The sequence below is a fragment of the Danio aesculapii genome, chromosome 2 (assembly GCF_903798145.1).
Source record: "Danio aesculapii chromosome 2, fDanAes4.1, whole genome shotgun sequence".
Taxonomy (NCBI): domain Eukaryota; kingdom Metazoa; phylum Chordata; class Actinopteri; order Cypriniformes; family Danionidae; genus Danio; species Danio aesculapii.
Window position 1 is genome coordinate 15,532,099 of NC_079436.1, and position 6,501 is coordinate 15,538,599.

The following is a 6,501-nucleotide window of genomic DNA, read 5'->3' on the forward strand; positions in this document are numbered from 1 at the left end:
CAGGCAGATGACACCATTTTATTTTTACAAGACAAGTTTTCAAATTACCGAAGCCATAAAATCAATAAAAACATTTTCGGATGCTTCAGGTCTTCAATCAAACTTAGATAACTGTGAAATTTTAACTCCGTATGACTTAAATGACTTGCTGTTAAATGGTATACCAGTGAAAAAAAAAAACAGTTAATTTAAAAAAAGGCGTTAATTTCACTTAACAAAAACAAAGGGGGATAAGAAGCTATTGCTATAAACTTGATATAATTGATATATTATATAAATGCTTTCCGAGTCAATTGGATTAAAAGATGTATAACTAGTTAAAATTCAGTATGGTTTTTTATTCCCAATTATTGGGTAAAAAAATTCTCAAATTTATTTTGAAATTTAATTTTCTCAGAATAAACTACCTATAAAATTAGCTAACTTTTACCAGCAAGCATTACTGGCTTGGAAAATATGTTATTCCTTATTATTTTCCTTATTTGATGACTTGGGGAACTTGTTAACTCACCAACAATTTCCTATCCCATATAAGAAATTTTACACTATTGTAAATGCTATCCTAATTAATACATCTAACAAAACTTCATATTTCAGAAATAAAAGAACCATAGAATCCTCCTTATTATTAGAAGGTATTAGTATATATGACAAGAAATGCAACAACAAACTTATTCTTCGAATTCTTAAACAAAAAAATCTAATTGCTCCAAAAGGGAAATCATATTGGTCAGCGTTAATAAGGTATTGATTGGAAAAGTGCATGGCTTCTCCCATATAAATATGTAATCCCAAACAAAGCAAAATAAATTAATTTAAAAATTTTACACTAAATACACCCGGTCAATGCATTTATCTCAAAATTTACTGATATTGCTGATACTTGTTCTTTCTGTCAGGAAAGTGAGGAAACTTTGACTCACATGTTTTATACATGTAAAATATCATAAAAGCTTTGGTCAGATTTACATAATTATTTGAATAGATCACAATCAACAAAACAAATCTTTAAATTGAAAGATATTATTTGTTATTATTCGAGTCCCAAAAATAAAAATGAAGAAAATATATATAACTTTTTTATATTATATGTGAAATTCTTTATCCACAAAAAAAACCCTCTCCCTCATTTGCCCATTTTTTAATTGAAATTGATTCCTTGCTTAAAGCTATAAGTTTATCTAACAACAAAAAATTCTGCAAGTTAATAGAAACTTATGAAAATATCATGCTTCCAGTAAGTTAATCTTTGATGCTTTCTGTGTTTTTTATTTAATTTTGTACTTCCCCTTTCTTTATTTCTTTCTTTTTTCCTTTTCTATTTCTTATTTGTTACTTATTGTTCTTATCATTTTGTAACTGTACTTGTATTCCAGTCTCTTACAGATTACTTCCTGGTTTATATTGTACATTTCTACTTTTCTAAATAAAAGTTTATTTTAAAAAAGTATTAGGTCAGTAGTAAGGTCGCAAGTTGTGTCGTTACAAACATTTCCCAAATCCATCGTTCCAACGAACATTCGGAAATTGCGTCGCAAACTTGTATACTTGCCACTAAACATTTAGAGCATAGTTCCTGGTTGTGTTCTATTCCCAGTTATACCCCCTATGCCCTATTCCTTTCGAATGTTGCAACATTTAAACTTAGAGTCATTAAAAAACAATTAAACCCTACTGAAAAAAACAGCTTAAACCAGCCTAGGCTGGTTGGCTGGTTTTAGCTGGTCGACCAGCCTGGTTTTAGAGGGATTTTGGCCATTTCCAGGCTGGTTTCCAGCCATTTCCAGCCTGGTCTTAGCTGGTCAGGCTGGGTGATGACCAGCTAAAACCAGCTGGAAATGGCTGGAAACCACCCTGGAAATGGCCAAAACCCCTCTAAAACCAGGCTGGTCAACCAGCTAAAACCAGCCAACCAGCCTAGGCTGGTTTAAGCTGGATTTTTCAGCAGGGAACTCATCTTTCCTATCTGTAATTTGCTTAGAAAGTATTTTTTACAGTTCAGTTTAAGTGACCTTCATATTGACAATTGCGAAATTCCCTTCGCAGTGCACTTTAAAAACATTAGGTTCGTTTGAGATCCACCTCGCCTTGTCTGCGTAGACGAGAGCAGGTGGCTGCAGAGCGGGGCTTAAAAAATACATCAGAAGTCGGACACTTCTTAGATTTCCCTGATTTGCCGACTGTAAACGTCACCTGTGGCGGAAATCGCGTTCACCTTTTTTGATAGTGGATAAATGACCACATGACAAAAACACTATAGTAATTTATATATACATAAAAATTTACAAATGTATAAATTTGTACATAGTATGCTGTTTTTGAAAAAAAAAATTATATTTAGCCAACCCGCAAAGTACCACGTAAATACAGTGCAATATCTACTTTTCTGTAAGTATAGTAAGTATAAACAACGTATGTGTAGGTATAAGGGAACAAACTTGAATCGATTTGATTTGAATCGTCACACATTTTAATAGATTTTCAACTGACTTGTGGTTTATCTAGCATTATATGATGTTTGATGTAATGCTCTTCCTCCTGAGACCACTGCACACTCTCCACAGGAATAAAAATGCAGGAATTTAAAAAGTTATTAATAATAAACTTTAATAATAAAATATAGACAAAATTAAAGTGTGCGGCAACCCCTGACAGATGAATTCTCTGTTATCCATAAAATAATGTAATAACTTATAGTTTTCTCAAATAATCTGTTACATTTATTTGTGAGAGAGGGTTTGATGCAAAAGTTGTGTACTGACATGTGTACTGACCAATGGCATTATTAAACTCATTTTAATTTTTAACTGGCACTTCTGGTCCTGCAGCATGTGGCATAACGAGAAAGACAACTAAGTGGAAAATAAAGAGAAAATCATTGGCCAAATTCTTTTTTAAAAAGCAATTTAAAACATGCAATTAAAATGATTTTTAAAAACTTTTTTACTGTTTGATTAATCAGCATTTTAAAACATGCACAGATGTTAAACTTTCACATGTTAATCAAACCAACAGTTTTGCTGTGTGTATTACTGCATTATCATCCTGATACATGCCACCCCCTTCAGGATACAATGTTTGAACCATTGGGTGCAAATGGTCCTCAGGAATTGTTTGGTAGTCCTTGGTAGTGATGCGTCCATCTAGCACAAGTATTGGGACTCAGGAATACCATGATATTGCAACCTAAATGATCTTTGAACCACCCCCATGCTTCACTCTGTGCATGCAACAGTCTGAATAGTATACTTCTTTGACCAAAGTTTTGGCTATGTATATTGACCCTGTGGAGCTCCAAATGAACCAAACAGAAGACTTGAGGTGCACATTTAATTGTGCAATGTGTTGGGCAGCTGTGGTTTCATATGTTTTGGATACAATCCATGTAAGCACTTGGACATCCCTTCCTTTTGCATTCATAGTTACTGCTGTTGGATGTGATTTGTCCTTCTCAGTGGTATGCTGACATTACCCTGGATACCGTGGCTCTTGATACATCACAAAGATTTGTTGTCTTGGTCACAGATGTCACTGTTGTGTGCATTTCACTATTTTAAGCAAAACTGTGCTATTACTATGCTAATTAAACGTTCTTACTGGTGAAATGTGCAATCAGTGAAGATTGGCCACAAGGCTGGACAAATTTAGCAATAAAACCTCCAACACTAAAACTTTTACAGCATCGTGATTTACAGCAATGTGATTTAATAAAAATATGGTCATTTAAATTGGCCTAAGCATTCAGCTAGTTGTTTAAGCGTAAAACGAAATGAAAGTGCCATGAGGAGCAACATGCAAGCACACAAAATCAATTGAAAATACTATTAAAATAAATTTCCATATTTTGACAACATTTTATTGCAATGAATAAATGCAATGCTTCTTGTCCGGTGTGAAATACTTATATCGTATCTCGATCAGGTGAAGATTGTGGATTTTAAACAAACCAGCTCTTAAACAGCTAGGAATGGGCTATGACCATGTATCAAAATAAAGAACCAAGTCTCTGCCTCTGTTCAGCATAAGCAACCAGCTTGCTTGTCTTACTTCACTAACAGAAGAGCTGGTAAAAACTTTACAATCTACGCACTAACACTCTTTTTCCATGCAAATACACCAGCTTTTAACCCCTAGTAGTCCAGTTGTGGGACAACTGATAGTCAAAACCGTGTACTGTAAATACAACAAAAGACAAACATGCATTCTTGACACATGATAGTCTTTCATCTCTCTAATTTGTGACCATGACTTATGTAATTATTAACTGTGTCTTTTGAAAATCCTGAAAGTAGTTTTTATGTGGCCAAAAAAAAAGCATTTCTGTTGATGCAAGCGGTTCATAAATTTGGTTCTATGTATAAACATTGAAATAAACAATTTAGCTTTTTTATGAGCTGTGCTGGATTACAGAATCCATACATTACAGATTTTTTTTGTATCCTTACTGCTTTAAGAAGATGAAGTTTACTGGCAGAGCTTGTATAGTGTCCAACATGCAGTCAAGCCTTTGTCAGAGCACAGTGTCTGTCTGGTTTTTCCTCTGCTTGTGCTAAAGTGCTGGAGAGTTTCCAAAACACGGCCAGCCTGCTGCAAGCTTCCTTATAGGGTTATTGAATACCACAACGAGTCTTCTATTTTTTGTCAGTGCAGTTTAATTACCTACAGACGTGTCAACTTTTTTTGCAATCAGACAAATTATTTATTCATTTAATGGATTCTATTTACTTATGATTATAGATGTATTATTATTATTATTATTATTTTATTATTATTATGCTTGTAAAAAGTACACTTTGTACACTTTTAGAATATTTAAGATGTAACATAATATGTTAAATGAAACAACACAGTATACAGTTAAAATGACAATCAAATAAGTTTCTTTAGTATGTTAGTTAACAAACCAAATTAGTATGCTTCTTCAAAACAAGACAAAGCATTATTCACTAATTAAAAGCAACCAAATTACTCAGACTGAGGGCATGAACTCCTTTGAACAAAAAGTAGCTTTGCTTCTTTGAAGCTTTCAAGTCATCCTGGAATCATGCAGTTCATCATCCATGGATCATCAGGTTTTGAACTTGTGGAGTCTCATGTGTGTGAATGATGTCATGAAAGAAAAGCTTTGCATAACAGATACAAAGGCATTCTGATACCGTATGTTGACTTCCCATTAAAATTATGTAGCAAACTGTCACATGTTGGGAGTAGAGACAGAATATAGTGGATAAAACCTAGCATTGTATTGAACAGTTAATGAAATGACATGCAAGTGATAGTAGACTTTATTGAAAGATTGCTTATTTTATAGTCTTTTGCAGGTGAGTTGATGAGGAGGGCACTGAACACAAGGGACTTCATAAACATGTAATGATTATGAAGAGATTCAGGTAAGTTGACTGTAGAGCAGAGCGTTAAAGATGCTTCTTAACCCTTGTGTTGTCCTAGAATTCTGTACGTACAGTTTGCCCTTCGGTTCAAAAATGAACTACCTTCACTAAACCTCTAAAATAAAGCAGGGTAAAAATACAAAATAGGGTCAAAATACAGGGCCAGAAGTACAACCGTTGTACCCTAAATGTGTACAGCCTTCATGAAAATACTTATCATGAAAAACAAATTTATCCATAAAATACATGAAAATAATTTATCCAGCATATGCTTTATGCAGTGGATGCCCTTCCAGTTGCAATCCATAACTGGGAAACACCCATAGACTCTCATTCACACACATACACTATGGACAATTTAGCTTACCCAATTCACCTATAGCACATGTCTTTGGACTTGTGGGGGAAACCAAAGCAGCTATAGAGGAAACCCACGCAAAACACAGGGAGAACATGCAAACTCCACACAGAAATGCCAACTGGCCCAGCCAAGACTTGAACCAGCAACCTTCTGGCTGTAGCGACATCGCTACTCACTGCGCCACAATGCCACCCAGTGATAATTATTTTTATTGTAATTGGTTCAACCTCCACAATACACCAGATTTGTATTTTTGATCTTACCATTTATTAATAACACTGAATTATTCTCTTTATTTCTATTTGTGCCAAAATGTATGTTATACGTCAAAATTAAAGCAACTGTGAAAATTAAACCCACATTTACAATAACTTAATGCTTAATATTCACATTTACAGTATGTGTGGTTTGTATTTTTTGCTGTAGTTATTATTGATAGAAATATGAAGAGGAGAAGAATTTACATTGTCTGACACATTTATTCAATAAAAAACATTTCCGCAAAGCATACACTAGTGTTTTTACTTGCTCATGAATTTCTGGATGCTACCTCTCTCCTCGATTCTTGCCTCCTTGTGGTGCAACTAGAGAATTGAGATGTCTTACAAGATGACAGAGGTTGATAGGGTTCTGGGTTGGAGGATGGAGCAAGGAAATGAGGAAGTATATTAAGAAGCATTCCTAGTGACTGTATGCGAAATTGCCCCGAAATTTTATTATTATTATTATTTTATTATTATTTTTTTGCAA